Raw genomic sequence first — 19,879 nt, forward strand, 5'->3', positions numbered from 1 at the left:
CAGTTTCTGCTTGTCTGCGAATATTTTGAACTCTCCATCATGTTTGAATGCTAGTTTAGCTGGATAGAGTATTCTTGGTTGGAAATTTTTTTTCCTTTAGTACCTTGACTATATCATACCACTGTCTTCTTGCCTCCATGGTTTCAGAAGAGAAATCAGCACTTAATCTAATTGAGCTTCCCTTGTATGTGATGGTTTTCTTTTCTCTTGCTGCTTTTAGGATTTTCTCTTTGTCTTGAGCATTGGATAATTTGACAAGTATATGTCTTGGGGTGGGCCTGTTGGGGTTTATGACTTGTGGAGTGCGCTGTGCTTCTTGGATATGTACATCTGTCTCTTTCAGTAGATTTGGGAAGTTTTCAGCCATTATTTCCTGCAACACTCTTTCTGACCCCTTTCCCTTCTCTTCACCTTCTGGAATGCCTATAATACGTATGTTTGAGCGTTTTGCATTGTCATTCAGGTCCCTAAATCCTAATTGGATTTTTTCTATCTTCTTATTGACCCCTTCTACTATCTGTTTGATTTCTGATGTACTGTCTTCCACATCACTAATTCTCTGCTCTGTCTCTTCTAGTCTGCTGATATTTGCTGCAAGTGTATTTTTGATTTCTTGAACTGTGGTGTTCATTCCCATCATATCTGTTATGTTTTTGCGTATGTCTGCAATTTCCCCTCCAAGTGATGTCTTCATGTTGTTAACCTCTTTCATTACTGCATCAAATTTGTCGGTGATAAATGTTCTGAGATCTTTCATTGCTTGTGCCAAGTTTTGCTCCCCTTCGTGATTATTGGTTTGTTGATTGGATTCAGCCATGTTTTCCTGATTATTGGTTTGGTTCGTAGATTTTTGTTGCTTCCTGGTCATCTCTTTATTTTGATGAATTTAATCAGTTCCTTAGCTTCTTTGTCTGCTCTTGGAGGTTAATTAGTTGTTATTTTTGCACAGGTGTTATATCTTCTCTTTGTCACTTTTTTCTTCTTATTCTAGTTACTTGTTGTTGGTTAAGTTCACTTTAGAGGAAAGTATTAGTGTTGGGGAAAGGCAATTGTGTAAGCAAGGGAAAAGTGTAAAGTTGTATTGGTGATGTATGTTAATAAAGCAGGAATATGAGATCTGGAAGGATGGAGGTTAGATTCATGTAGATTGTATAGAGTTATAGCTGTAGGTAGAGTACCTTTTATGAAGTTGATGACTGAATTTGGGAGGAATATGGTATGAACTACACAGCTATTGTTTTCATGAGAGAGGGAAAAAGAAAAGAAAGGTAATAGTTTCAAGAGTGGATAATAGACAGAAAACAGAACAAAGGTATTAGAAATTAAGAGTTAGACACTTTGTGGATCAAAGAACGGGAGGTGGGGGGTGGAATATAGGAGAGACAGTAGATGATAGTGGATATCAAGATGCAGGGGAAGGGGGATAGTGTAGGTAGCCTAAATCAGTTCACACAGAAATGAGGCAGTGGAGGATGGGAAAACCCAGCAAATGTGAGGTGTTCCCTGTAGCACCTATTGTATACTTGAATTAAAGTAAAAATAAGTGGAAGATGAGGGACAAGAGGGAAAGAGAAAACCGAAAAAAAAAAAAAAAACTAATTATAATAAAGAAAAAAGAAAGGCAAGAAGAAAGGAAGAAAGAAAAAGAGGATGGGCAAACGGTGGGGAACGGATAGGGAGAAGAGAGATACAGGTACACACGTGTCACAATTGCAACACTATCTAAAACAACAACTTCCCCCCGCTTTGCCCTAAAACCCCCCCGTCTGTCTGCCCAAATGGGTCTGCAAGCACCTCCCTTCCCACAAACCCCCAATAGGCCGCCCAGGGCCCACGAACTCCCCAGTACTGCAGATGCTCAAAAAAAAAAAAACAAAAAAAAACAAAAAAAAAAAAACAGAAACCCCTCCGCAGGCCCGGCTCCGCCCGCTGCGGAGGCTTGGACCGGCTCTGCCCGGCTCCTCACGCCGCCTTGGCCTGGCCTGGCTCCGCCCAGCTCCGCTCGCTACAGCGGCCCAGCCGGCTCCGGCATCCACCTCCCGCCACCGCGGCCTGGACCGGCCCTGCCCGGCTCCGTACCCGCCGCGGCCTGACCCGGGCCCGCCCGGCTCCAAGCGCTACCGCGGCCCGCAGCCGGGGCCTGCACCGGCCCCGCCCGGCTCCAAGCGCTACCGCGGCCCGCAGCCGGGGCCTGAACCGGCCCCGCCCGGCTCCAAACGCTACCGCGGCCCGGCCCGGCCTGGCTCAGCCCCACTGAGCGGGGCTAGATGCCTCGTCTCCGCCTACCCAAGAAGGGAATCCTCTACAGGTAGCTGGGATCTCCGTGTATATTTCACAGACGAATCCTCTCTGTTACCTTCCCTCCAAATCGATGTCCAGACACCTCCGGACCAGCAAAAATCCCGAAACAATCCGGTCCCAAAGAGTCTCCAACGCCGCCCAGCCGATTCCCTGCAGAAGACTCAAACAGGGATGTTCACTCAGCCGCCATCTTGCCCCCTCTCCTAGCATGTAATTTCAATACCTTCCCCGTAGCATGGGACGTGACTCCCAGAGATGAGCTCCCTGGCACTGAGGGATCACTACCAAACACCAGCTGGTCATGCAACTAGAAAAAGACCTTAAATAAAAGGGGGAAATGGTGAACACAAATGAATTTATATGGCTAGGAGACTTCAAAAAGTGTTGGGAAGGCATCAGAATGGTCGCACTTACGCACATCTCAGCAGGAACTCAGAGATAGCCAAAGTACATACAATGCCAGGTAGTGGCACTCCTGAGGGCTACGGAGACACCCAGGTACTATGGTCATGACATACACTCTGGAGTTCAGGGCCATGCCAATGGGCCCTACTTTGGAATTTGTGCTCCTGATTGTGATGCAGTTGAACTCAGATATGACCTCTCTACACATGCCTTTTCTGTCACTTTTACTGAAACTTGGTTGGCCCTGGGGTTGGCCTATTCTCAGGAGACTTGAATTTCTGCACTGTCTATGTGCCAGCTGGGCCCTCAGCCTCAGCAGGGCTGCAACTCCTACTCTCCAGTTCAGCTGACTTACCCAGGTCAGCTAACAAGGAGGTAAGGATGGTCAACCACCGCACCAGGGAACTGAGAAAGTCTACAGCTGTAAGCAGAATTCCATACATCAGCTGTGTAGGATCTAAGTCCCCTCTCTATTTAAAGGTGGAGTGGACATCACCTTCCCAGAGTCCTCAGGAAGTGTGAATAAAATATGGATTAGAGTGGACTTACTGGTATTCTATTATAGAATTATTGTGGCTCTACCATTGGAAGAAACTGCATCATTAATATGGAGACAGTGGTCATGGGATTTGCTGAGGGCAGGAAGAGGGACGAAGAGGTGTGATATGGAGGCATTTTCATGACTTGGAGTTGTCCGGAATGATGTTGCAGGGACAGATACAGGACATTATATATCCTGCCATAACCCACTGAATGGACTGGGAGAGAGTGTAAACTACAACATAAACTATAATCCATGTTGTGTACCAAGGCTCCACAATGTACCCTTCAAATGCAATAAATGTACCACACCAATGAAAGAAGTTATCAGTGTGGGAGGAGTAGGGTGTGTGGGGAGTGGGGTATATGGGAAGCTCTTATGTTTTTTAATGTAACGTTTTGTGTGATCTATGTATCTTTAATAAAAAGATAATAAAAAATACATATCAGGGACCAGGTATGGTTCATACAGTTGTACACCTGTCTCCCACATAGGTGGTCACAGGTTCAGTTCCCATTGCCTCATGATGGAGATGAGCATACACTGCAACCAGCAGACACTGCACTCAACAGCGAGCAGGTATGGCTCAGGTGGTTGGGCATTTGCCTCCCACGTGTGAGGTCCTGTGTTCATGCAGACAGATGAGGGAGCCCTTTTGGGGATGAGGCAGGGAGGCATAAAAATAAATCTTTATATATATATATATATATATATACACAAACTTCAAATCTTCAACCCAGCAATTTCACTTCTTGGAATCTACCTGAGGAAATAAATCCTCCAGGATATAAAGATTTATGAACAAGAAAGCTGATTGTAGAGCTGTTCAAAGAGGCAAAAAACTAAAATAAAAATTAATGTGTATCAATGGGGAAATGATTGAATAAATTTTAGTATAACCAGAGCATGGAATATTAGCCATTAAAAAGTACATGCTTGAGCTATAGCAGTTTATGCAGACAAATCTTTCATACATAGTGCTGAGTAAGTAAAAAAATGCTAAAAAGTGCAGATGATATGCTACTAATTTTAGAAACATTCCAACAAATATTCTACATATATATACTTTTTGCATTATAAATCTTTATTACATAAGCACAAAAGTATGTTAGAATTGTACAGATTGCTTCCTTATCCAAAATTCATTTTCCTTCCACTTTGCTTATGAAACACTTATTTTATATGCATTACAATGTATCAAGTTTCATAGGATGAATAATAAATGGTCTGAGCTAATCATGATCCAATCCATTCCATTTTGTCAGTAAGTAAACTGAAAATGAGTTTGTGACCCAGTTCTGGACAATGTGTATTTTAACAGGAAAACTTAGGGAAAAGATAGTCTTCTATGATGAGACATCTACTTTCCTTTTCAATTCTTCCTCTAACTTTTTGTGACACTGTCTTATGAGATTATGATGGTTGGCTGGAGTTCTTTTTTGTTACAATGAGGGAAGAAGGAAAAGATATTGAGCTTTTTCTATATTTCTATATTTCTCTTGTTAAGTAAGATAATTACATTTCTTTCTTCCATAAAACACTATTAATGTGTGTCATGCTATTTGTAGCCAAAACCATTACTAATCCATACAAATCTATTCTAAGAATTTAACATGAGTTACCTGGGTGTGTTTGTGTGTAGTGAGAAAGGAGAGAGAAACATATAGGGAGGTGTCAAGCAAAAAAGAAAGAAATATAAATATCACAAAACATTTAGCATGCATGATTTGATAATATTTTGTATTTATTTAAAGTTTTATAAGTTATATACATATAAAAGTAATTTTAAAACAAAATAAAGTAACATATAAATTAAATGTCTAATATTTTCTTTGGTACCTCAGTAGATCGTTTTATATTTGTGACTTTATTTATTTTTTGGTTCTTTATTTATTTTTCTAATGTTACATTAAAAAAATATGAGGTCCCTATGTACCCCCCACCCCCTCACCCCACTTCAAGGCTGTGCATTGTCAATGGTATGTAACCTGTGTTGAATTTTTCTTGAAACAAAGATATAGTAAAGTTTTGTTTCATTTATTTGGAGAAGAACTTTTATTTTTAAGGTACAACATAGGAATAAATGTACAACTCAGCTAAAAACTTGAACCAACAGCTCAGAACTATTAAGGTGTATTTAAGATATATTGACTTGTTACCTTGAAGATATACTGAATTCTTACTTCAGTGTACATTGCTACATGCTGTTAATTTTCTCAGACATGTCAAGTCAGTCTCAATCATTTCAAAAATCTAAAATACAGTATAAGGCAGTTTTCAATATGTAAGAAGCAAGAGAAATTATGTATTATTATCTGTTTTATTTTCCTTATACCTTTGCTAATTCCTAACTCATGCGATTATAGTATTAATAATTACAAACCAGAAGTCCATTCACTTCATTCCTGGTTGATAATCCCTAAATTATACTTAAAAGAATGTTAGAGATATGGATGAAATGGGCCTTCCCACAGAATCTTTGATGACAATTTGTCCCACATATAACTCTTTTTCCACAAGATACATTTTGTTGGTCACGTGTTATAGCTATACAACCCTATACTCCTGATTCCAGATGATCAGCCCTAGTAGTGTATGTACAATATTGAAGAGAAGTCAACCCATGTAAATATTAGTGGTTGTAAAAAAATAAACTGTGACAATAAAATTATTAGTTTAAGTAATCTTATGTAAATAATACCAATTATCATGAAAGTAATATGCCTTTGCTATAGCTAGTCTAGAATAGAATTCTGAACACCTTGATTTGTGGGAAGAAAGTGGCAGTTGGATTTGAACTTGAACTAAGGAACACTGCAGAGTACTGCAATAAAAACATCCAAATTAATGCAGAAAACAGCTCATTGATGAATGAACACTAAGGTTCCTGTTTACTATACTTTTTTTCTAAAAGCTTAAAATGTTTATCTCTGAAATCTATAATCTTTTATAACATATTTTTAATTAAAATATTTTATTTCTAATATTTTAGTGCTTTTCAAATTATCAATTTCTTTCTCGGTTGTTATTGTGACTGAAAATTACCTTAGATTTCTTGAATTAGGCAAATAGTGTTAAAGAAATGTTTCACAAATATGGACTATCATATATTATGTCATAACTTACAAAATTGTGCCGGAAAAATTGTAAACTATAATGCAAAGTGTAGTCTATGGTTAGTAGCAATGCTTCATCATGGGTCCATCAACTACCTATTTTTGAGGAGCAGACTAGCATGAAGTGTGTGTTTAAGTTCAGCCCATTAAAGTAACGTGTGAACACATGTACATTTTTCTACTATCACTTGTCTAGATGTATTGTAAACATTGTTATTCCACTGAAAAATTAGAGGAGACCCAATGAGAAATATTTTCCAACAATTTTGCATTTTAATGGAACCTAATTTCCTTCATAGCAGGATGGAGGAATGAATTGCAAAGAAAATAACAAGACATCTATCTATCATCATAATCATCATCAAACAATATATATACATATGCATATATATAATTTACTATATATGCACAAATAATTTCATATCTATGTAAACAATTATGACTCATAAAGTGCATGCAAATTTGGAAAGTATAAAAAACCAAGCACAAAATACTCTTGTTTCAGTAACTATGTTGCCTACATATGAAAACTTAGAAATTACTAACTTACAAGGTCTCTGGAAGCAGAACTTGACTTAGTTTACTCCATTTTATAATTCTTCACCACGCCTATCATACATAATTTTTAGTTGTTATACAAGGTTTTCAAAATTGTTTTCTTTTAAATAAAGGTGCTTTAGTTTGTTAAAGGCTATCAAGCAATATAACACAAATGAATTGGCTTTTTACAATGGGAATTTATTACTTTAAAACTTACAGTTCTGAGGCCCTGAAAGTGTCCACGTCAAGATATCATCAGAAAATGCTTTCTTCTCAGGCTGCAGCTGTGAGCAATCTGCCACATGGTGGCATCCACTCAAATTTCCCTTCTCCTCATTGCTTTCAGTTTCTGGCTAAAGAGGCTTCCTCTCATCTTTCTGTTTTCCATTGATTTTAGCTTCTGTCTCCTGGGGAATTCTTTCTGAGCTTCTGGGTTCCTCTCTGTCTCTGCATATGTTTTCTGTATCAGTGGCTTTTTATTCCTTCATTTATAAAGGGTTCCCAGTAAGAGGATTAAGACCCACCCTAGGGCTTGCAATCTAATCAAATGTCCTTAAATGAAGTAGTTTAATCAAAAGACCCCACCTACAATAAGTTAGCATGCACAGGAATGGATAAACTTTTAGAATAGGATTTTCTGTGGCCCACAAATGCTTCAAACTTCCACAAATGGTATATTGTAGAAAAAGGTTTCCTGCATAAGGAAGCCCGGGGCGCAAGGAGTGAGCACCATAAGGAGAGCCGCCTAGCGCGAAAGAAAGTGCAGCCTACCCAGGAATGGCACTGCACACATGGAACAAGATGATGCAACAAAAAGAAACACAGATTCCCGTGCTGCCGCTGACAACAACAGAAGCGGACAAAGAAGATGCAGCACATGGACACAGAGAACAGACAACCGGGGTTGGGGGGAGGGGAAATAAATAAATAAATAAATCTTTAAAAAAAGTGAATCTAATACAATCAAAGAGTACCACACCCACAGGAATAGATTAGTTTAAGAACATAATCTTATGATTCAAGAAATAATTTCAAACTGTCACAGCATCTGACACTTCAATCGATCAATTTGGACCTGCTGAGAAGCAAGGTCAAAAATCAGTAAGCTTTAAAGAACAAGCTCTCACCTTAGGCTATCACTAGATACTGATCATACTCTAATACCTGATCTGTTGTTATCCTGGAAAATTGATGTTTATCCTGGACATAGATATAATAAAGACCATTTGTGACTAACCATCCTCCTCAAGGTGACTCACAGAGTTATTGCATTTTTGGCCTGATTATTCCAGTTTGAGTGAGCAAGTTAATAATTTGTCAAGTTTCCATTTTTAATTTGAATAAGAAACCCTCTAATAATCTATCAATAATAAATACCTGCAGTTTGATAGCTTAATATAAGCCATCTGTATACAATACTCATAACAACTCCACAGGTTGGGTATTATCGTCCCCACTTTACAGATGAGGAAACAGACGTGAGAAAGTGATTAGACTGCTAGTAAGTATCAAAGATGAACAGTAAATTTAGTTTTGTCCAAATCCTTTCAACTACAACAAAAAAAGCATTCAAATTTTTCATTGCCAAATGTTCATAGCAACGTAATTTATGATTGCCAAAAATGGAAACAACACAGGTGTCCATCAACTGATGCATGGATAAACAAATGATGGTGTATACATATGTTGGAATATTATGCAGATGTAAAAAGAAATGAAGTGATGAAGCATAAGGCAACATGGATGAACCTGGAGGACATTATGATGAGTGGAGCAAGGCAGATACAAAAGGACAAATGCCATATGATGGCCATTTTATGAAATAAATATATTGCATAAACTCATGGAGATAATAACTAGAATATAGGTCACTAGAAAATGGAATGAGGCTAGGAATCGGAAAGCAAAGAAGTAATCTATCCAGAATTGATAAAAAGGTTGTTCATAAATCTTTGGAAATGTTTAGAAATGGTGAAAGAACATCACAGTGTTTGTAACTAGCTATGCTAATCTATGGGTATGAGAGTGGTTTAAAACCAATACCTAAGGGCAGGTTCATTACTAGAAGGAAAGCTAAAAATGTAACATGGGTAATTGTATAGCATAGCAAAACCTCATGTGAAATATGAAATGGGTAATATTGTATATATAAGACTGTTTTACTTTGAAACTGAAAAAACATACCTTAATGTTACAAGATGTTAATATCATGCAAAAAATACAACCAAAGCAAAATATGGACAGTAGTGTACAGTAATATATTAATAATCTTCCATTCAGTGTAAAAAAAGAAAGAGAAAAGACAAATGGTACTACATATTGTTTGACTTCATCCATATGAAATATAATACAAATAAATTTGAAAGATGAAAACAGAATAGCAGCTATGTATGGCAGCGGAAGGATAGTGAGATTGAGAGGTGATTATTAAGGGGTAGAACTTTTTTGTCTTGTTTTTGTTTTATTATTGTTGTTAGTATTGGAATAATGATAATGCTGTACACATGATTGAGGACATGAATGTATGACTATTTGATTATTTGTAATACCATTGATTGTATATGTTAGATGGATTGTGCACTTTGAATGGATTGCATGTTTTGTTAATATGTATCAATGAAATTGCTTAAAAATCCTAGTTTTACCAAAATTTTTTTCAATGCTAGAATTTCTAAAATGTATTGCGAACAACATTTTGTGAGATGTTTTGTCAAAAAATTGTTACTGCAGTGAAACACCTTTGGCAAATAATGAATTTAGAAAGGAAGAAATTCACAAAGCATGTTATCAGAATGAATTTCTTCATAAAAGCACTCTGTTTTGTGTTTTTAATCCAGTGTTTTCCAAACTTGTATTACTATTAATCACATTTTTCACAGAATACACTTTGAGAAAAGCTAGTTTGTGTTAGTCTACTGCTCTACCAACAATCTTCTGGATGATATTATGAGTATAGGCTTTGAAAATTTGGGCAAAATATAGCAGGTTGCAAGGCTAGTAGGAGTGAACAAAAAGAAGGAAGCAGTATTGCATGATATTTAAGATTCTGTCAGTGAGATAATATGAAGCTATGGTCTATCAATGGTAAACTTTTTATATGTTTAATAATCAGTATCTTGCATAGACAAATAATTAAAATGGTGATAGTCATTATTATCTTATTACATGAAGCACAAAGACAATTTAATCAAAATAGAGCTACTTCATCATAGGTGACCTTTAAAATCTAGAAAACTTATTACTATACACAACTGACATGAATTTATTTTCACATGTCAGTATAGGCTAGTTTTTATGTCTGTGACTAAAGAACTTAGTTGAAGGCTCCCACTCTTTAAAACAAACCTATATGTGAAAATCAATGGTAAGAGATTCATTTGACAAAAGCTTCTACACAAAGTTTCACAGTAAAAGTGATGAATTTAAAAAGAAAAGACATACTAAAACCTTCAAAGTGTGAAATAAATTTCCACAACCAATTTTTAAATGTCATGATAGACTTAGAAACAATTAAGTGAATATAACTAATTAAAACCAAATTACTAAATCAATAGAGTAATTTAGCCTGAACTAAAACTAACTCTAGCAGACTTGAAATACTTGGATTTGACAAGTTGAGGTCTGGATCTTAATTAGACTGTAGGATGCTATTGGCCAAGACACTTTCAGAAAAGCTTTATTCTTAGATTTGAAATTAATAACAAGGTGTAGCAAAGTGATCTCACAACACAGGAAGTGTGTTGAAATATTCAGAATAATCCATGGCATTAACTTTATGACTGTGATTATGCAATGGTTAGCTACATTTATTTCTTAGGTTGAGAAAGAAACATTATCAAAATAGTACTTGTGCTTCAGATAGAGTACTGGAGTAATTTTAGATGATTTAATATCAAATATCACTTCTATTTATTATTATCATACAAGTTCTTGACAAAGCTAACACTGGTGAAAGACTGCTGGTAGAACTGGAGAACTGGGCATATTATTTCTTTTTCTATGGAATTTAAGAGATAGCCTAAGTTCCTGAGATTCTTGTGGGCATAACAAAGGAGATAATATGGTGTATGGAATGTCATTTCTAGAGCACATAAGGGTGAAAATAAGGAGATAAGCTTTACACATTCTTGCTCATGGATCCAGACATATTAATAAATGGTACAGTACAGGTGGAAAATTGAATTACTGTATTAGTCAACCAAAAGAGTGCTGATGCAAAGTGGCAGATATCTGTTGGGTATTATAAAGGGTATTTTTTTGGCCCAAAAGAGTCCAACTCAAATTACCATAAAAGGTACTTTCTCACCTAAACTCATTTGCCAGGTGTTGAGCAAGATGGAAGTGATGTCTGCGAGGGTTCACTCTTCCTTTTCCTCTTATAGCTCTGTGGTCCCAGAGTCTTCTGATTCAGCTGTAGGCTGGGATAAATCTTGTCTCTTCCCCAGGCCTCATTTCTCTCCAGGCTCAGTTGCAGCTGTAGGCTATCAGGCTATTTCTCTTCCTGGGGCCTCTGCTGTGTCTACAGGCCTGTCTCTATTCCTCTGTGTTCTTCTCTGGTGTGCTTATTTCCCAGGGTCCCAGCATCAAAACTCAAACTCTTCTTCTGTTGTATTGTCCTACTGCTTAAATCAAAACCCTAATCAAAATTTAATCAACTAAAATGGAAACCTCTGAATTTAATACAATCTAATATGCCCAGAGGAAGAGACCAGTTTACAAACACAATCCAATATCTAATTTTGGAATTCATATACAGTACCAAACTGTCACAATTTCTCTATCTGATTAAATAGACATAGAGCCCAGGGGGATATAAAGGAACTTGTTATGATAATTTGGACAATGGCAGCAATTCTCTTGACTGAGTGAAAATTCTAAATTTCAACATATCCTAATTTTTTTAATGCATTTATCCTGTATACAGGTAAAGCATATCATTGAAGAGCCAGCTCTTGTCCTAGTGAAGTTGTGGGTGTAGGTATTTGTGTTTTGTATTTAGGAAAGAAGATAGTCACCTACATGATGTAATTTTATTTGTCAACTCACCAATATTTGACTTTCTTTTAATAAGGAACAAAACCTTCTACTCAAAAATTAAAGATGAATCTAAAACTAATACAAATATATAAGTGACAGGTATTAGATCATTTCCTTAATATTTTGTTGGGGTAATTATAAAAAATATGAAAGGTAGTACATTAAGATAAAATGAGGCTGACCTATCAAGTAACTCCATTGTCCATATAAAGGATTGATGTTGATAATGATGATTCTCATATTCAACAAGATTCAGAAGGATCTTTTGAATAATTAAAGAAAAATTGAATCATAATGCAGTGAAATTGTTGATTTTGAGTTTGCTTAAAAATTAGTGTTTCACATATTAAACCCAGGGTAATTTTCTTTTAGCTAAAATATTTGATTAACTATTACAATCACAGAGACTGGCTTCTATGAACATACCAGATAAAAGAAAGTGTATTTTATTTTGTGTATGGGAATGAGGGTGGTAGTATTTCATGTAGAAGAATAGACAATAATTATTCCCATGATATTATAAAAAAGTGTCTATTAAAATTGACTAAATGTTTATATAATCTGATGAAAGTTACTAAAAAGAAATCCCTGTGAGCAAGAAAACCACAAAGGAAAATATTTTGTTTAAAGCATAAATTACATTTATAGATGAATGTTAAACAAAATAAATTTCATACAGCAACATGTCTGAATCTTACAAATAAAAATGTTTAACAAAGTAAGCCAGACACAAAAGAGTACATTGTTCATGATTCCATTTACATAACTTTCAGACACCTGCGTAACTAACTTATGCTATTAGAAGTCAAGTTGTGTTCACTATGTGAAAATTCAACAAGCTGTGCCCTGATGATATATATGTGTATGTTTTCTATATGTAGATGAAATATTACAATTTATAAAGTGTATTTGTGATTTTTTTAAATTTAAAAATCTAATAATATTGCCCAGGAGCAGGAGAACAGATAAACAAATTGTGATATATTGCCATTATTGGCATACTCAGCAAAGAAAAGGAACTTCTGATAAATGCAATAACAGATCTGAATATCACTGACATTATGTTGAAAGCACATGTTTTGATTTATATAAAGTTCTAGAAAAGACAAAAGTATTCTAACTTGGAGGAAAAGAGCCATTTCCTAAGTTGTGGGGTGGGGGAGACTGACTGGGAAGGGACATGAGGGAAGTTTCTGAGGGTGAAAGTATTCTACATCTTATAATGATTATGAATATGCAGGTATATGCAGTTGTCAAGACTCATTTCATTGTAAACTATCAGTTTATACATTTCACAATAACTAATTTTTACCTAAAATAATAGATCTGTAAACAAAATAAGGGGATGGATTAATTAATTAATGCAATTTTTACTTCTGAAAAAAAGAAAATATGCATATCCTTTGACCCCAAATTTCCATTTCCAATACACTGTTCTAAGGGAATAGGTGAATTGCTGTTCAGACACATCTATCGTCTATCTACTTATTGATCCATATATACAATTATATTTTATGATATTTCTTATACATTATAAAATAATGGCTATATAATGGAAATATGTTTAGACATTTAAAATTAAGTTGTAGACCTACGTTTATTGCTATGAAAAGATGTCTACCACATGTTGTAAAGAAATGCAGATATGAAAATAGTAAATATAATATGACTCTGTTTATAAATATTATTTTATATAGGTAAATGGGTAGGTAGATACATATAAAGAACAATATTCATGGAGGAATTGGAACAAAAATTTACCATCGGTTACTTTTAAGAGTTAGAATGCAAAGTAAATTTTACTACATTATATTTTTGTATGAAAAATTTTAACAATAAGAATATATTATTTATATCAGCAGAAAAATATAAAGCTATTTTCATTCAGGAAAACAGAATTTAAGTTACTTTTTAAAAACAACCTCTTTTGAAATTAATGTGAAAAAATACAAAATTTCTTCTTCCAATTAAACACATCTAAGAAATAAAATGTGTAGAAAAGAAGAACAAAATTTTCTCTATTCTAGGGAAGCAGACTTGGCCCAGTGGTTAGGGCGTCCATCTACCACACGGGAGGTCCGCCGTTCAAACCCCGGGCCTCCTTGACCTGTGTGGAACTGGCCCACGCACAGTGCTGATGCGTGCAAAGAGTGCCCTGCCACGCAGGGGTGTCCCCCGTGTAGGGGAGCCCCACGTGCAAGGAGTGCTCCCTGTAAGGAGAGTCGCCCAAGGCGAAAGAAAGTGCAGCCTACCCAGGAATGGTGCCTCACACACGGAGAGCTGACACAACAAGATGAGAGAAATAAATAAAAATAAATCTTTAAAAAAATATGTGGGGGAAAGTTTAAAAGTTGATTAAATCCTTACTATTGAAAATGTGCAATATGCATCCTCAGGAACCTTTTGTTATAAAACAAGGAGGTTTATAACACTTTTACTCTAATGTGCTTAAGGGTAATGAATAATGGGCATTATGAATTGTAAGTAAAGGTAGAGCTATTATATAATAATGCTAATTACTTTTAACAAATAATTTTCCTGACAGTAGTTAGCTATCATAGGAAATATATAATAAATTAGAATGACTTAATTTTAGTCTATTCAGAGAAATCTATCTTTAACCTTTCATACATGCAAAAGCAATCACAAGTTTCAAAAAACATTTAGGCATTTGCAACAATAAAGAACCCAGTTCATTTACAAGCAAACTTAGTCTTGTTTTGCATCTTATAGAATGACTCTTCAAAATGTCTACCACCTTTTTTCTTTTTTTTTTTTTTACTTAACATTAATTTATTGGTTCACCGTTTCAGAGGCTAAGAGGCTTGCTTCCTCCAAGGGTCAGTATCTTCTGGCTAGCTGGCAAAATTTCCTTGACTTTTCTGTTACATGACAATGCAATTGGTAGCATCTTCTTTCCCTTCCAGGTTCTTTTGACTTCTAGGTTCTGCCTGATCTTTGTGGCTTCTCCTCAGTTTTCAATTTCCTTTGATTTTTTAAAATATACTTTTAAAAACTTTAAAAAAAGATACTTAGATTACATAAATGTAACATAAAAAATATGAGATTCACATATGTCCTGATCCCAACCCTTCCACATTTTCCCACATTAACAACATCTTTAATTAGTGCAGTACATTTGTTACAATTTATGTAGTACCTTTGTTACCAATTGATGAACACATCTTGGAGCATTGCTATTAAGTGTGCATTATAGTTTGCATTGTAGTTTACACTCTCTCCTGCTCAATTTTGTAAGTTATGACAAGATATAAAATGACTTGTATCTACCATTGCAATGCCATTCAGGACAATACTACAATACTCAAGTCCTGGAAATGCCCCAATATTAAACATGTTTTTCTGTCTTCCTCCCCTCAGAACTTCCAGTGGCCGCTGCCTCCACATCCATGAAAAAATTCTTCCATTTTTCAAGGGGAACATATAAGGAGTAGTTATTTCTTACAGTGAATGAAAAAAATCTAATATCAGTCCCCAAGGTTAAGGATGTTCATATTCCAAAATGAAAATCATTTTATGGCTGTTGAATTGTTTATCAAGTTATAGAAGTAATAGATTGGCAAAAGACTGAAAAGACGTTTTTCCAAAGGAGAAATATAAATGGCCAAAAAGCAAATGAAAGGGTGTTCAACATCACTAGTTATTAGGGAAATATAAATGAAAATTACAATAAGATATCATTTCACACCTTATAGAATGGACATTATTTTAAAAAGGCAAATAGAAAACCCAAGGTGCTGGAGAGGATGTGGGAACATAGAATGGTGCAACCTCTGTGAAAGACAGTTGGGCAGTTCTTAAAGAAGCTGATCAATTACCCTATGATCTGGCAAACCCATTACTAAGAATATTTTTAGAAGAACTGGAAGCAGGGATGCAAACTGAATTTTGCACCCTGGATGTTCATAGCAGCATTATTCACATTTGCCAAAGATGCAAACAATCTAAGTTTCTATCAACAAATGACATGGTTAAACAAAATGTGTATATATATATACAGTGGAATATTATTCAGCTGTAAGAAGAAATTAAATTGGGATGCATATGATTACGTGGATGAAACCTGAAGACATTATGTTGAGTGAAAAAAAGCCAGACATAAAAGAACAAATATGGTATGTTCTCACAAATATGAACTAAATATGATGAGTAAACCCATGGAGTTCAAATCTAGAATATAGTTTATTAGGAGATAGAATAAGGATTGAGAAAGGGAAGCTGATGCTTAATATATGAAGAATTTTAATAAGGTTGATTGTAAATATGTGGAAATGGATAAGGTTGATGGTAACACATTATTGTGAGTATAACTAACATAGCTGATTTATTAATGAGATTGTGTTTGAAAAGGTTAGTCTAGGGATGTGAATGTCAATTGAAACAAAGCTAGAGAATAATCTGGGGACTGTATAATCTAGGGACCTCGGTGGTGGATGAGGATTATGGTTATTGGTACAAATGAAATAATGTTCTAAGAATTAGAACAAATTTACATTACTATTACAAGGTGATTAGAATATGGTGATACATGATAAAATACAATTAATGTAACTTATGGACTACAGTTAACAGTAATAGAATGGTACAAAAGGAATTGCAGTTTTGGATGGTGAATTTTAAATCATTATAACTAGGCTCAAAGACATCTTCATTAATAAAGATAGGATCTATTAAAATCAACACATTTTGCCAATGAGAAATAAGTTTGTTTATTCCAGTAGCATAAAAATCTATGCTTTTGGATTTGATGAACTCTTGGAAAGCATTTCCTGTATCCTGCTCATTGTGGAATTGTTTTCCCTGCATAAAGTTTTCAAGATGCTTGAAAAAGTAGTAGTTCTTTGGTGAGAGGTCAGGTGAATATGACAGATGAGCCTAAACTTCACAGCCCGATTCGTTCACCATCTGAAGCATTGCTTGCTGACCGTGTGATTAGACCTTGTCATGGAGAAGAATTGGGCCCTTTCTGTAGACCAACGCTGACTGCAAGTTGGCAGTTTTCAGTGCATTTCAAAGAATTGTTGAGCCTACTTCTCAGATATAATGTTTTCTTAGGGATTCAGAAAGCTGTAGTAGATCAGACTGGCATCAGACCACCAAAGAGTGACCATGACTATTTTTGGAGCAAGTTTGTCTTTGGGAAGTGCTTTGGAGCTTCTTCTCAGTCCAACCACTGAGCTGGAAATCACCAGTTGTCTTATAAAATCCACTTTTTGTCATACGTCACAATCCAATTCAGAAATGGTTCATTGTTGTTCCATAGAATAAGAGAAGATGGCACTTCAAAATAGTGACTTTTTGGATTTTGGTCGGCTCATGAGGCACCCACTTACTGAGCTTTTTCACCTTTCCATTTTGCTTCAAATGCCAAATGACCATAGAATGGTCAACATTGAATTCTTTGTCAACTTCTCCTGTAGTTTAAGAGGATCAGTTTTGATGATTGCTCTCGGTTGTTGTCACCTTCCAATGGCTGGCCACTAAGCTCCTCAACCTCAAGGTTCTCATCTCTTTTGCAAAACTTCTTGAAAAAAATACGTTTGTTGGCAGTTCTTGGGTCAAATGCATTGTTGATGTTGAGAATTGTCTCCACTATTTTGTGACCCATTTTGAGTTCAAATAAGACAATCACTCGAATCTGCTTTTTGTCTAATATCATTTCCATAGTCTAAAATAAGGATAAAATCAGTAATTAATAAGTCATTAGCAAAACAAAAACCTCATAAACCGAGTAATGCACATTAACATGATGTATAACATAACCACATTTATTTAAGAATGTATGCCAATATCAATTGGAAAATAGCAACAATGCAAAACTGCAATTCATTTTGCATCACACTATAACATTCTTGCATCAATTTCAAAGCACGTACTGAATCAAATCTAAGGGCCAATGATGGGGGTATAAGGGGTTATGGGATTTTCTATTAGCATAAGGAAAATGTTCCAAAATTGACTGAGGTGATGACAATACAACTGTGTGATGAAACTGAGAGCCAATGAATGGATACCTTGGATGGATTGTATAAGACATTGAACTGTATAACGCAGTAAACCATGTGGTGGATGATGAACTGTGATTAAAACTACAAATATGAGAACAGTCTCTCATAAACTATAACAAATGAACAATACTAATAAATGTTGTTAATAATAGGTAGCTTATGGAAAAATATACCAAATGTAAATTATGGAGTGTAGTTAGCAGGAATATTTTTTAATTTTTAATTTTTTAAATTTTATATCATTTATACATGAACACACAAATATAATAAGTGTGTAGTGAAGATTGTGAAACTAAAAAAATAAACATATAACATCACACAGGGATCTCATACATCACCCCTCCACCAACTCTTTGTATTGTTGTGAAACAATTGTTACAAACTATGCAAGAGCATCATCAAAATATTACTACTAACTATAGTCCTTATCATATATTTGGTTTATTTTTCCCCTAACCCATACTATTTTTAAAAATATATTTTTGGTACAGATATTGTGAACTTTCAAAACAATTGTACAGATTTCCCATACAACTCCACACCCTGGAGGAATATTTGTTACAGATTATGAGGCAATATCTTCATATTATTACCAGCAATCATGGTACATAGCATACATTTGGCACACTTTTTCCATACACCTCCATTATCAACACAGTACAGCTTTGGCATTGATGCAAGTATATTATAGTATTGCTGTAAACCACAGTCTATAGGTCTCACTCCAGTTGTAGTTTTCCTATGCTTCCCGATATCCCCATCACCCTGCAATAGTGATGTATATCTGCTCTAACTCACAGAAGGACTCTCTTGCATTTGTACCCTTAACCACAATTCTCAGTTACCTCTGGCTTCACTGTTATTCTGTTATTCAGTCCCTAGATTATTCTTTAGCTTTCTTTCTATTGACATCTACTTCCCCAGACTACCTTTTTCAGCCACAATTCCATTTATAAACCAGTTGCAACTCACTATGATGTGTTACTATCAACTCTATTCATCCCCACATTTTTATAGTCAAGTTAATTAAAACTTCTACATACATTAAGCATTCATAGTTCTTCTCAACCCTCTGCTTATCTCCTAATAACCTATACTCTAGGTTTTAATTCCATGATTAGCAGGAATATTTTGATAATGATCTTTCATAATTTGTAATAAATATTTCACAGCAATGCAAGGTGGTGGTGTGATGATATATGGGAATTTTGAACTTTATGTATGATTGTTTTTAAGCTCACAACTTCTCTAATTTAAAATAAGCCATATATTGGACTCCCTGGGGAGCAGACTCTGAGAGATTATTTGTTGGCAGGTGGTTTATTGAGGATTTATCTCAGAAATATCATCTGTGAGTGAGGGAAGTAGGTTGGAAAGATGTAGGAGTTGATATGTCATGCCGTTGTACTGGAGGCATCAGGTGATCTTGCATGGAGCACTATTAGGTGTCTCAAATAGAGGCACAACTGCAGGGCTTTTGTAACCCCCTCATCAAAACCCTCATCAACCAGTCATTGTACGTGAGCTACTCCAAGGGAAATAGTGTGACTTTGGGTGTAGTAACACATTTGGACTGATTCCAGTTCCTGGGGAAGGCCAAAGTTGTATGTCCTGAGTGCCAACACTATTGGCATGTGGGTGAATGAATGTTACAATCCTGACATTCGAAGAACATTTGCAATTCACCACAGCATCCACCAAAGTACTGAAAATTGCATAGAGTACTAGAAGTCTGGAAGGAGAAAGTTATAATCTTCCATAATCCTGCCAACCATATATAAGAAAAGATATTTATTGTAAATCATTCTAACTTCAAATAAAAAAATAATATATACAACAAAAAATGGTGTCATATTTTAAAAGACAAAAGTTTTCAGCATATGTGCTCTTACATACGCTTGTGCAAGCTT

The sequence above is a fragment of the Dasypus novemcinctus genome, chromosome X (genome assembly GCF_030445035.2).
Source record: "Dasypus novemcinctus isolate mDasNov1 chromosome X, mDasNov1.1.hap2, whole genome shotgun sequence".
Taxonomy (NCBI): domain Eukaryota; kingdom Metazoa; phylum Chordata; class Mammalia; order Cingulata; family Dasypodidae; genus Dasypus; species Dasypus novemcinctus.